Here is a 13,844-nt window from a genome sequence, read left to right as displayed (position 1 = left end):
ACTGACGCGCCTCGACGGACGCACGACAGACAAGCGGCGGAAAAGCCGCGGCGTTGCCAATTGGCCGCGGGGCGGGGCCTGGGCGTGCGCGAGAACGCGGGGCGCGCGGGGCGCGTGCGGCGCGTGCGACGCGTGCGCGGGGCGGGTTAAGGGCTCGCCTAAGGAGCGCAGTGCGCGTGCGCGGAACGGTATCGGCGGGCGGGGCAGGCGGGGCGTGCGTGCGCAGGGCAGGCTCTGAGGGCCAGGTCGCGCGTGCGTGAGGCGGGGCTCTGAGGAGCGGGGCGTGTGTGCGCAGGCGCGCGAAGGGGCGGGGCCTGACGCGGTGTGGTGGGCGCGCTGAGCGGGGCGGGGCCGCACGCGGGGAGCCGTCTGGGGAAGCAGGGTCCCGGCTCGCGTGACTGGCCACCCAAGGCGCTTCGGGACAGCGGACGCGCTGACTACCCGCCCCTCACCTGCAGAGACCACCCACCCGTCCAGACCCTCACCTGCAGAGACCACCCACCCGTCCAGACCCTCACCTGCAGAGACCACCCACCCGTCCAGACCCTCACCTGCAGAGACCACCCACCCGTCCAGACCCTCACCTGCAGAGACCACCCACCCGTCCAGACCCTCACCTGCAGAGACCACCCACCCGTCCAGACCCTCACCTGCAGAGACCACCCACCCGTCCAGACCCTCACCTGCAGAGACCACCCACCCGTCCAGACCCTCACCTGCAGAGACCACCCACCCGTCCAGACCCTCACCTGCAGAGACCACCCACCCGTCCAGACCCTCACCTGCAGAGACCACCCACCCGTCCAGACCCTCACCTGCAGAGACCACCCACCCGTCCAGACCCTCACCTGCAGAGACCACCCACCCGTCCAGACCCTCACCTGCAGAGACCACCCACCCGTCCAGACCCTCACCTGCAGAGACCACCCACCAGTCCAGACCCTCACCTGGGTGACCAGCCTATAAATCCAGACCCTCACCTGCAGAGACCACCCACCAGTCCAGACCCTCACCTGGGTGACCAGCCTATAAATCCAGACCCTCACCTGCAGAGACCACCCACCCGTCCAGACCCTCACCTGCAGAGACCACCCACCCGTCCAGACCCTCACCTGCAGAGACCACCCACCCGTCCAGACCCTCACCTGCAGAGACCACCCACCCGTCCAGACCCTCACCTGCAGAGACCACCCACCCGTCCAGACCCTCACCTGCAGAGACCACCCACCCGTCCAGACCCTCACCTGCAGAGACCACCCACCCGTCCAGACCCTCACCTGCAGAGACCACCCACCCGTCCAGACCCTCACCTGCAGAGACCACCCACCCGTCCAGACCCTCACCTGCAGAGACCACCCACCAGTCCAGACCCTCACCTGGGTGACCAGCCTATAAATCCAGACCCTCACCTGCAGAGACCACCCACCAGTCCAGACCCTCACCTGGGTGACCAGCCTATAAATCCAGACCCTCACCTGCAGAGACCACCCACCAGTCCAGACCCTCACCTGGGTGACCAGCCTATAAATCCAGATCCTCACCTGCAGAGACCACCCACCCGTCCAGACCCTCACCTGCAGAGACCACCCACCCGTCCAGACCCTCACCTGCAGAGACCACCCACCCGTCCAGACCCTCACCTGGGTGACCAGCCTATAAATCCAGACCCTCACCTGCAGAGACCACCCACCAGTCCAGACCCTCACCTGCAGAGACCACCCACCCGTCCAGACCCTCACCTGGGTGACCAGCCTATAAATCCAGATCCTCACCTGCAGAGACCACCCACCAGTCCAGACCCTCACCTGCAGAGACCACCCACCAGTCCAGACCCTCACCTGGGTGACCAGCCTATAAATCCAGACCCTCACCTGCAGAGACCACCCACCCGTCCAGACCCTCACCTGCAGAGACCACCCACCCGTCCAGACCCTCACCTGAGTGGCCAGAGAGCCAGCCTGCTACAAGTCAGACTCCTAGGAAGTCAGCCCAGTGTCTGTAGCAACTGGTCCAGGAAGCCACAGGGCAACCCCTGTAACGGTGAGCCCCAAAGGGCCAGTACCTGCTCGGTCACCGAGGGCTTCCCCGCTTCCTGTCCCTGCTTCTGCCTCCAACTCAGGACCAAGCAGAGAAAGCCAAAATGCTCCTTAGCCAGTCCTGAGGACCCCTGCTCTAGTCCCCCACCCCAGCCTCCATCAGGACCCACCTGGGCCCCGTTCCCACGGTGACATCTCTCACTCCCCTCCCTGCCTCTGGGTCTCTGCCCTGGGACCCCTGCTGCGGCTGCCACTCTGTCTGCTCGTGGAGAGGCAGTCATCTTTCTGGCCTTCTTTCCGGATGCAGAGGTGCTGGCCCTTCCTTCAGTTTTTTTCTCGTTTATTCAAGAAGTACTTACCACCTGTCGCAGCAGTGCTGTGGATGAGTAGGGCAAGGGAACAAACAGAAAACAGCCTCCCCACAGGGACACAGATTGCAAAGCCCCTCAGGTCAGGTTCCCACCTCACACCTGTCCTCCTGGTGCGTCCCTCAGCTCCTCAGGCCCCCTTCCTGGGAAACTTCCCCAGAACAAGCTGCCAGTCCTGTCTTCCAACCCACAAATATAGCTGCACCCTTATTTAGGTGTTTTCTCTTGGTGAAGTTTCATAGTTTTCAGCATGCAAGGCTTGCCCATCTTCTGTCGCATATATCCCTAAATATTCCTATGTTTGATGTTATTATAATTGCTATTAAATTTCATTTGATTGCTTATTGCTAGTATGGAAATAAGAACATTTTTGTATATTGCACAAAATTGCACATCCTGCAATCTCACCAAAACTTATACATTTTTTTACTTTTTATTTATTTTTTTAAAGATTTTATTTATTTATTTGACAGAGAGACACAACAAGAGCAGAAACATGAGCAGGGGGAGTGGGAGAGGGAGAAGCAGGCTTCCCGCCGAGCAGGGAGCCCGATGCAGGGCTCGATCCCAGGACCCTGAGACCATGACCTGAGCTGAAGGTAGACACTTAACGACTGAGCCACCCAGGCGCCCCTACACATTTTTTTAAATAAGCCTTCTAAACTCGATAGGCAATTACTGGGAAATGTTTAAGGAAACATGTTTCTTCCTGCAACCTGGTTTTCCCTCTCCATGTGGGACCTTCTAGCAAGTGCCATCGCCTGGAGAACCCCCCCATGAGAGCGGCCAGAGGAGCCCCAAAGCAGACTCGAGGGTCCAAGAAAAGCGCAGTGGGAAATGGGAAAGGGACTCAGTGATGTGAAGGTCTGTGCACCTGACCCCTGCCTCACCTTCCCTTTCCCAGAAACAGGGCTGTTTTTAAGGCAGTGGTCAAGAATTGTGAAAAATACCTTCCACACTTAAAGTGGACGTTTAACTCCATCATAAATGTAAGCAGTTGCAAAGGATATTATTTCTGGCATACCATCATCATTATTGTTTTAATCAAGGTTGCTTGTGTTCAGTTTGCAGGGCTTCTGGAAAAAGGGCAGTTTTTATCCTGAAATGATTCTAAGTCAGAAAGGTGAGAAAACAATGTTCAGAATTGTAGCCAGGCGGCGGCGGATTCCTGAGGAAATCAGTCCAGTCCAGTTTACGATGAACAGTGTTAGGAGCAAATTTCTACAATCTATAATCACCCTCATTTTTACCAGAGATATTCCAATTGACATTAATTTGTTGACAAAGTAAGTTCAGTTTTGAGGAAACCTGACCTGATTATTGACGTAAGTGCAGCATCATAACCAAATTTCCACCTGTGTCCTGTTACAAAGGGAACAGATTCTTGGTGAACTTATGCACATAAATAGGCTCGCTGAGTTTCTGAGCTCTGGAGGGTGCAGGTGTGGAAAAAAGGTAAATGTTTCATTTGTTCACAAAGGAATATGTTATCAACTTGCCCTAAGTCGGCTGAAGATAAAAAGTTGTCTTCAGTCTGGAAAAACAAAACACATTTTAAAAGTCAGCAAAAAGTCATAAAAATTAGAATGCTCCTCCTTAGTTCATTCAGTCCCAGGTAATTGATTCTTGTTCTGCTTAGATACAGTTTTTTCACTAGTTCTGGAAATTTTTACCCAGCTCAGTTTTATGATCTTCATGTAGAAACTTGTACTAGTGGAAGATGAAACAGGGTTGCAGGAGGCTTTTATAAAAGCAGGGATGACAGAAAGGCGTACAAATGCCCTTGATTACAGATCTGATGAGCGCTCAGGACAACACAATGAAGGAATTTGGTTATTTCTGTGACACACAACACTTCAAGATAATAACATCCCAGGACATCAGACTTCTGAGTTTCATGCAATTTTTAAAACATTTGTTCTAATGACATATCTACATAAATACATTCTCAGGGTGTCTAATATCACCTGTTCAACAATACTTCCATGTATTTTAACATACCAAATATGCCTGATTAGCTTAATTTCTCAAAAAATCTTTGAAATGCTCCAGGAGCTCTCTGGAAGATTTCAGTTAGATTGGAGTCAAAATACTTTATTTCATTTTTTTAAGAACCATATTGGGTTGTAACTTTACATTTTTAAAGATTTTATGTATTTATTTGAGAGAGAATGTGCACGCACAAGCAGTGGGGCAGCGGGGAGGGGGGGGCTGGGAGCCTGCCATGGGGCTTGATCCCAGGACCCCAAGATCATGACCTGAGCCAAAGGCAGATGCTTCACCTCGTCACCGCCTGAACCACTCAGGTGCCCCTATTTATTTAAGTAAGCCCCCTGCCCCGCCCCGGGTTCGATCTCACAACCCTGAGATCAAGAGTCACGTGCTCTCCCGACTGAGCCAGCCAGGTGCCCCCCCAAAGACTTGATTTTAGAACTTGATTTTAGGAAGTATTTCCAAACAAAACATTGAAAGGTTTGAACATTTGATTACGTAGAATTACAAGTCATTATGAACCCATATCACATGTTCATTTCACCACAGTGACAATAAAGATGTCAAAGGCAAATGCAAGACCTTTCCATAGTTGGGAGCACAGTGTAGCTCTTCTAATATTGAGACTCAGTTTCCTTAAGTCATCAAAGACATGGTAAACAGAGGAAATTATATTGCCAAAACATAGAATCCTTTGTATGAGGGAAGGGGGGATAACTTTCAAGGAAAAGAAAAACTTTTGTTTATAATTTTTCATGAAGAGCAGACCAACAGTTCCGGAAAACTTTCTTCTTTTAACAGAGAAAACGCAGCACCACTGAACCCTCTTGACTTACTTAATTGATCTTGTTTTAGCCGGTACTGACCACACAGGCACACACCCTTCCAAAGATTCCTTCTCCATAAGCCTTTCAAACTTTCCTATTTACATGAAGATATTGTCCTAGTGCTGTAGTTTTAGAATGTGGGTGAGGTTTGGTGGGGTGAGGTCCAGAGCCGAAGGCCAAGAAAGAATTCTTGAGACGTCTTTGGTGCAAAATGGTGGTTTTATTAAAGCCCAGGGACAGGACCCTCGGGCAGAAAGAGCTGCTGCCCCGGGCTGTGAGGGGTGACCGATTATATACTTGGGATTTGGGGGTAAGGAACAAAGGAGGTTTTCAAAAGAACTTTTATAGGCTAAAGACCACCTACAAGATACTGGAGACCTTGCTATTGTCAAATTAAGGTTGTTTTTCCCTCTAGCGAGGCATTAACATTAAGCCAGGAGGGACATTATACTCTGCCCACCTCAAGTACTTCTCAATGGGCTGGAGATTACAAGGACATTTAGTTCATTTAGTTTTATCTACATTTCCTTCTGGAAGTTAGGTTATTGATAAGAATGCTTTTTTCTTGTAAATCACTAAAACCTTTGTAAACTGAGGGAGACTCAGGTCTTGCAGGACTGTAATCTCTACGTTGACCGTTTGTTTTTCCTTTCCTTAGCTTTCGGGCAGGCAGGAGTGCCTGAGAAGCACCACACAGATCCCACCAGGGAGTTGGGGGGAGGGGTTGTGGGGTGTCACCCTGTGCTTTGCCCTCAGCTTGCCTTCTGCTCCCTCACCACTAAGTCTGTCTCCAAACAATCAGCCTCACTTAGGATAAAACCACTTTCTTCTCCCTGAACAAAAAATACATTCCCACTCCTCATACCTTTTTTTCCTGACAAATTTTGCAGGAGGTAACATGAATTTATTTGACTTCTGGTCAACACAAGCAGAAGAAAAGTCTATTTAATACCAACAATTCTAAAGACACGTCTCTTTTAACTGAACCAACAGCCCTAAATCTGCTTTAGGAGCGACTAGTTCCCAGATCACATGAACTTGACCCCCCCCCCCGTTAGTTTTTGTCTGAGTTTTGGAGTGCCGCCTCTGCACCTGGACCTGCTTTCAGACCAACTAACTTGAGCTCTCGGCCCCCAGGTTCCTGCAGTCTCAGCTGGCGGCCGAGAGCCCACCTCCCATTTAGGACACGCACAGACGCACCCAGATGAGATAGCAAAAACCCCACTCAGGCCTGTGCACAGGACACCTTAGGCCCAATTTTCAAATACCTCTCTCTATTTTCCTTCCTCCGGAGGAACACGCCTCCCTGAAGTTTGCAGGGAGCGTCTCCTTTACCTCCGGGGGGCGGGGTGGGGGGGCTCTCCTCTGCCGGCTCAGGGAGGCGCTAGAGTCTGGGCCCCTTTTAGCAGATTGCAGTTTTTTTTTTTTAAGATTTTATTTATTTATTCATGAGAGACAGAGAGAGAGAGAGAGAGAGAGAGGCAGAGGGAGAACCAGGCTCCCAAGGAGCAGGGAGCCCGATGCGCGATCCCAGGACTCCAGGATCATGACCTGAGCCGAAGGCAGATGCTGAACCATCTGAGCCACCCAGGCGCCCAGCACATTGCTGTTTAAAAAGGCCCCTTCCTCCTTCCTTCCCTTCAGTCTCAGGTGATTCTGAGCCGTGTTTACATTTTAAACATCTATAATTTTAAGGGACAGAGAAAGGATGTAAAAACACTTTTTTCTCTAGAGTTTCAGAGTAATTGCCAATTAGAATGTTTCCTCCTTTTTCTTAAGTACAGGACCATTTTGTTCCAATACCCTGGTCTTTTATAAAACCCGCAACATTCTGAGGGGAGCAGGTGAGGTGTGGGGATGGGAAAGGCCTGTGGGCTTGGACTTGATCTCAGGGCCGCATTTCTGGTTTTGTAGAGATTTGGAAGACAAAGACGGTTGTGTCTACTTCCCAAAGAACTGGATTAGGGCCTGAGTATCAAGAGACTGGCCCATCTTTTTAACTAATTTTTGTTTTCTTTTTTGGCTGGGTACAGTATAGTTTATTGATGGTACATGACAAGGTAGGGCTCCCCAAGCCCCTCCCCTTCTTCAGGGGGTCTGGGATGGAAACGGTGGAGATCGGGAGATTCTCAGTGTTTTGGGGGATAAGTTGGGGCAGGGACTCCCCAGCAGCTGAGGGCCTCTCTCTTCCTCTTGCTTTTGCTGGGGCTGGTAGTCCAGGGAGCTCTCACTCCTTGGAGGCCACGTGGACCATAAGGTCCACCACCCGGTTGCTGTAGCCAAATTCATTGTCATACCAGGAAATGAGCTTGACAAAGTGGTCGTTGAGAGCAATGCCAGCCCCGGCATCGAAGGTGGAGGAGTGGGTGTCACTGTTAAAGTCGCAGGAGACAACCTGGCCCTCAGTGTACCCCAGGATGCCCTTGAGGGGGCCCTCTGACGCCTGCTTCACCACCTTCTTGATGTCGTTGTATTTGGCAGCCTTCTCCAGGCGGCAGGTCAGATCCACGATGAACACGTTGGGGGTGGGGACACGGAAGGCCATGCAGTGAGCTTCCCGTTCAGCTCAGGGATGACCTTGCCCACAGCCTTGGCAGCGCCAGTGGAAGCAGGGATGATGTTCTGGGCAGCCCCTCGGCAGTCGTGCCACAGCTTCCCAGAGGAGCCGTCCACGGTCTTCTGGGTGGCAGTGATGGCATGGACGGTGGTCCTGAGTCCCTCCACGATGCTGAAGTTGTCATGGATGACCTTGGCCAGAGGAGCCAAGCAGTTGGTGGTGCAGGAGGCATTGCTGACAATCTTGAGGGAGTTGTCATACTTCTCATGGTTCACACCCATCACGAACATGGGGGCATCAGCAGAAGGAGCAGAGATGATGACCTTCTTGGCCCCGCCCTTCAAGTGAGCCCCAGCCTTCTCCATGGTGGTGAAGACCCCAGTGGACTCCACAACATACTCAGCACCAGCATCACCCCATTTGATGTTGGCGGGATCTCGCTCCTGGAAGATGGAGATGGACTTTCCATTGATGACAAGCTTCCCGTTCTCAGCCTTGACTGTGCCGTGGAATTTGCCATGGGTGGAATCATACTGGAACATGTAGACCATGTAGTTGAGGTCAATGAAGGGGTCATTGATGGCGACAATATCCACTTTGCCAGAGTTAAAAGCAGCCGTGGTGACCAGGTGCCCAATACGGCCAAATCCGTTCACTCGGACCTTCACCATCGTGTCTCAGGGACGCGGCTGGCACTGCACCAGAAGATGCGGCTGTCTGTCGAACGGGGAGGAGAAGAGAGCCTAATTTTTGTTTTCTATCAGACAGATTTTTAGCTAAAATGAGAATCAAAAGATTTATATCTTTATGTGTGTGTGTGTTTTTAAGATTTTATTTGAGTAATCTCTACACCCAATGTGGGGTCTCAGCCCACAACCCCAACCTCAAGAGCCACAGGCTTTACCGGCAGAGGCAGCCCAGTGCCCCAGATTATATCTTTGAAAAGTCTGTATGAAGCATTTTAACAAAAGCCTTCTTTCTGGGTACACAATTGAACCCTGGCTTCTGTTAGCTTCTGAATAACTGGCCTTTGGAAGATCATTCGTCGGAGGGCCTAGGGGAAATCGTGCTCCTGTTTTCTCTGTGAAGAAGAATGAGTGACTAGTCGTTAATCTAATTTCTCTCTAAGGTTGGTAGGATATTTTGAAAGCAGAAGTAAAGGGGCTTTGTAAGTTAAAAGCTGGGTTGCGGTCTGGGGGGCTCTCTGGCGGTGGGGTTCCGGGACACAGTGGCCAGCAGAGCCCGAGCACACACCCTGGACCGCAGGGCCAACAACAGTCTCCCGTCCTCCTATTAAATTCGTTTCCTGGCTTTCAGCATTTACCTGAGCAACCTGGACATGTTGAACCTAGAGGTTACTTGAGTGTTCAAAGGGAAGTTAAAACAGGTAGATGAGGCTGAGTTTTAAGAAGAGGAATTTACATTGAATGTGATTTATTTTTTAAGTCTACTTTCTGTTCTTTCATCCTGGCAAGGGAGTCCCTTGGACCAGCCATTACACTAATGAGACACATTGAGATCCCTCTAAAAAGGAAGTTTTGCTTTCAAATGTAGCCAATTTGAAGGCTCCGTTATCTGGCCATTGTTGAGTAGGATCTATTAACAGGAACTCAAACCGACAAGCCTTTTAACGGCTTAGCCAAAGACGCCAAGAGGTGTCCAGATTGGGCATAGAAGATGCAGCCCCCACGATCCAAAAGTTTATTCTCAAAATTGGTCTAAGAAAGCAGAGGCTTCGTGGCCCAGGTGGTAAGGGCCATGTGGTGAAAACAGTGTCTCTGGTCCCTGTGACCTCCACCCGCAGACCTGCTCGTCTGTGACACCGGGCAGGTGCTCCCGGAATGCGACTCTCCAGCACTAACAAGCAGCGGAGGTTGAGACCACAAACGTTCTTACGTTCCTACGGGCTGACGCTCTCATGGCAAACAGTCCGAGAGTGGGCCCGGCCGGGGGAGGCAGGCTGCGGTCCTGAGGCTACTCCACAGGCCATGCAGGTGCACCTGGTATGTGCACCCTCCAGAACGGGGAGACCAGACGCCACGTCCTCACTCACGCCTGGGGTCTCTTGGGGCCACACTAAGACCAAGGACAGATGTGCCTCGGGGTTGGGGACCGTGTGCTGTTTTACAGCGTACCTCACTGCATGGAAGTTTTCTTGAGGTTGGCAGGTCACCTACTGTCAACATAATCCGTTCTGTGACCAACTTATCCTAACCCGGCGTCGTCTTGAGAGGGCGAGCCCTCTAACAGCTGGGCCACCACGTCTGTGGCTTTGGCTTCCATGACGTCCCTTAGCAACAGCCTTGATCCCACAACAAAGTGTCCCAACACATGGCGGGCTGGCGGGAACGTGAACTCACCGGTCTGTGGGGCCGGCTCCAGCACTGGCAGCGAGGGCCTGCGCCCACGGTCTGCCCCGTGAGAATCCCTTCTCGTGACAAACTACATAAAGGACACACACAAAGGAAAACAAAGAGCAGCTCTGGGAGGAAGAGGATCAGAGAAACCAGAGTACTCACCAAATCTAACCAGGGTCGCTAGGCCCAAGGAGCTAGTTCCACAGGTACTTCCTCCTGCGAATCTGAATTTAGGAGAAGACAAGGACTAGCACTCCCCTCCCCCCATCCGACGCCGCAGACAGAGATTCTGGGAGGCTCACGTGGAGAGGAGTCTGACCTTCTGCCGGCCGGTGCTTTCCAGCTATCCTGGCGTCTCTCGGCTGCACTCGTGTCCGGGGTGAGCGGACTGCAGCGGGTTCAAAGATCTTGCCGACTACCCCATCGGTCAAGGAGCAAGAACCCCCATCCCTTTCCGGGTGCTTCTGGCTGGACTAAGAGTCACACGGACATGAGCCAGATTCACGGGAGGAAGTCGAATGTAATGGGGTGCGTGCAGGGACCCCCCCACACGTGGAGGTTCCAGAGACCCTCGGGCACAAGGAGGTCCCCGTGTCATCGTGAACTCAGGAGAAGGGGCCGGGGGTCTGGGACGTCAGAGGGAAGGAGCGCGATGCCCAGGAGGGTGAGAAAGTCAGTGTTTGGTTCACAGACGTCTGCTGCCGCCGGGACGTGGTGGGCCGCTGGGAATCTGACAGGCCCTGCTCGGGCCCCCCCCCCCCCCACCGCCCGTCCACCTGACCTGGTTCCCCTCAGTGCGGTCACCCACGCCGGCCGCGCTCCTCCTGGAGCAGGTCCTCATCGGGATTCTTCTTAGGCGGTCGCGGGGGAAGGAAAGAGCTGGTCCTGAGGCTGCTGGGTAGTCTTCCTGTGGAAGCGGCCCGTCCTGGGGCTGCCCACGGGGGCCCCAGCAGTAGAAACTCTGGAGAGGCAGAAAAACTAGGAATGTAGTTAAAAGTCACTGTCTCCAGAGGCGTCAGACACAGACAGTGTCCAGGTAACTACTGTCCACAGAGGCATCCGACACGGACAGCGTCCAGGTGACCACTGTCCCCAGAGACGTCCAACGTGGACAGCGTCCAGGTGACCACTGTCCCCAGAGGCGTCCGACATGGACAGCGTCCAGGTGACCAAAGTCCTCAGAGACGTCTGACGTGGACAGCGTCCAGGTGACCACTGTCCCCAGAGGCGTCCGACGTGGACAGCGTCCAGGTGACCACTGTCCCCAGAGGCGTCCGACGTGGACAGCGTCCAGGTGACCACTGTCCCTAGAGGTGTCTGATGTGGATGGTGTCCAGGTGACCACTGTCCCCAGAGGATCTGATGTGGACGGCGTCCAGGTGACCACTGTCCCAGAGGTGTCCAACGTGGACAGCGTGAAGGTGACCACTGTCCCCAGAGGTGTCCGACACGGACGACATCCACGTGAGTTCTGTGGAACCTTCGCAGTCTGGGTGGTCCCTGTGCTCCGAGGCTGCAGTCACACAGAAGCATGTTACCAGTTCATCCTACAACATTGATGGGAGCCTGAAACTAAGGTCAGATCGTGACAGCATAGTAAGAAAAAACACTGGACCATTTTCACTGAGGAACGCAGGTGCAAAAATACTGAATCGAATGATAGCAAATTAAATTTTAAAGATTTCCGCCTCACAACCAAGTAGGGTCTCTCCTGGGGATGCAGGGACGGTCTAATGACTTACTTACTAAAAGCTTAAGAAGAAAAATATTTGATCATCTTCAGGAATACTTGGATCAAAAAGCATGAATAATCATCATTTTAGAAGCAAGAATAATTCACTAAAGCATACATGACATAAAATACTCACCAAAAACAGGCTTCATAGGGCAGGAGGAGGACCAGTGCGTCCAAGCCCTTTATTCACTTCTGTCGGCTGCTCAGCACGGGGAGCCCGGCTCAGAGCCCCAATCTCCGGCCCTTCATCTACAGAGACGCAGGGTTTTAGCCCGCCACCACCAGGCCGGGGCAGTGACACGGGGGTCTCCACGTCCTGCTGGGCTTTGCGCCGGGCTTCCTCCCGAACCACCGGTGCCGTCTGGCCGTGTGGCTGCCCTCAGCTCCCACCTGTTTTCAAGGCCGGTACGTGGGCCTTTCCGGCAATTCCCCGCACCCTCCGATTTTCCGTCTACATTTTCCTTTCCCACCTGCATCAGCCAGGGCTGGTTTCGGCTCCTTGCAACTAAGAAGCCTTCCTGGTAAAGCGTGTTCGTCGGAAACCCACAGTAAATGTCACGCGTAACTGTGACATGCCAGCGCATCTCCTATGTCAGGGACAAGCCTGCCCGCCACCAGCGCCACTCCTGACGGGGAGGCAATGCAATCAGACAGGAAGGACGAATGACAGTTGTTTAAAAAAATTTTTATTTAAGATTTTATTTATTTATTTGAGACAGAGAGAGAGGGAGAGCGCAAGCGGGGAGGAGAGGCAGAGGGAGAGGGAGAAGCAGGCTGAGCAGGGAGCCCGATGCGGGGCTCGATCCCAGGACCCCGGGATCACGACCTGAGCCGAAGGCACTTGCTTCACCGACTGAGGCCCCAGGCGCCCGAGGGCAGGGGTTTTGTCTTTTCGGTTCATGATGTATGTTGAACCAGGCCTGACATTTGGTAGGTGTTCAGTTCATATTTGCCAAGGAAATCAATGGATTAACCAAGAATAATAAAATTGAAGACAATAAATGGAGAAAATCTGAACAAATAAGACGTCAATAAAATGTGTGCTGTAAGGTAAGCTTATAAAATCGGGGTCTTTCTCAAATACTAGCAGTAACTAGTTTGAAAGTGGAAAACTTCCCACTTGTAAGAGCACAAGAACAAAATACCTGAGATTAAATATAATAAGACTTGTTCAAGACACCAAGACATGGTTGAGTTTTGCAGGAAGGCATGAGAAGACATCATTCGTGATTGCAAAGACATGACGGGCTGGAGCTCCGGGTTTGCTGAGAGCCTGAGGCCTCACCTTGGCCCAGAGAGATCCATGACCCTGCCTGAGCGTCATGGCGCCTCGCGCACACGGCATTACAGCCTTTATTTATTTTTTTTACAAGGGTACATTTTACCGAAATAGAGCAAATTTGTGTACACAAAGTGACTCAGATGGGGGAAGACATGGGGTTCTGTGGGGGAGGCGAAGGACCAGCATTCGGAACAGGTAGCTGGTCCCAGGAAAACTGAAGAACTACGAACATCCCAGGGGTCAGGGGCCCAGGCCGGCACCTCACAGAGAACCCCCTGAACATAGGAGGAGGCGCCAGGGAATCCAGTTGACATAATGAACACCCGTCCCTGGCCCCCCCAGTTCCAGCAGCCCCTCACGGCACCCCCACTGTGCCCCACAGCCCCCACGTGCTTGGTCACCCATCACTCCCTGCATGAGCCCTCAGTGCCTTCGCCCCCCACCCCCCACAGGGTCCCCACCTTCCTCGTGGCCCGGAGTACGCCACAGGAGACACCACCGTGACTGGTTCCATTTTCAGCTCCTGCGGCCTCGCTGCGGCCAGTGGGCCCCAGGGCCCCAGAGCGTGGTTCCCACCTGGCCCCACATGCCCAGAGCCTCCGTCACGGTCACAGCACCCGGAGCTGGACACCCCTGCTGGCCTTGCCCACGTGCAGTGCGCCGCGCTGGAGAGGGACGCGCACCCCATCG

The 13,844-nt window shown here is 52.8% G+C and overlaps 1 pseudogene; it reads right to left on the bottom strand.

Moving 5' to 3' along the window:
• Nucleotides 1–7,450: 7,450 nt before the first annotated feature.
• LOC114221853 (glyceraldehyde-3-phosphate dehydrogenase pseudogene) lies at nt 7,451–8,494 on the bottom strand (annotated as a pseudogene).
• Nucleotides 8,495–13,844: the final 5,350 nt, after the last annotated feature.

Source organism: Eumetopias jubatus, unplaced genomic scaffold, assembly GCF_037043125.1.
Source record: "Eumetopias jubatus isolate StellerSeaLion01/CBP00866 unplaced genomic scaffold, mEumJub1_p1.0 scaffold_17, whole genome shotgun sequence".
Classification (NCBI taxonomy): Eukaryota; Metazoa; Chordata; class Mammalia; order Carnivora; family Otariidae; genus Eumetopias; species Eumetopias jubatus.
The sequence above is the reverse complement of the archived record's forward strand: the minus strand, read 5'-3'. Positions and strand labels throughout refer to the sequence as shown.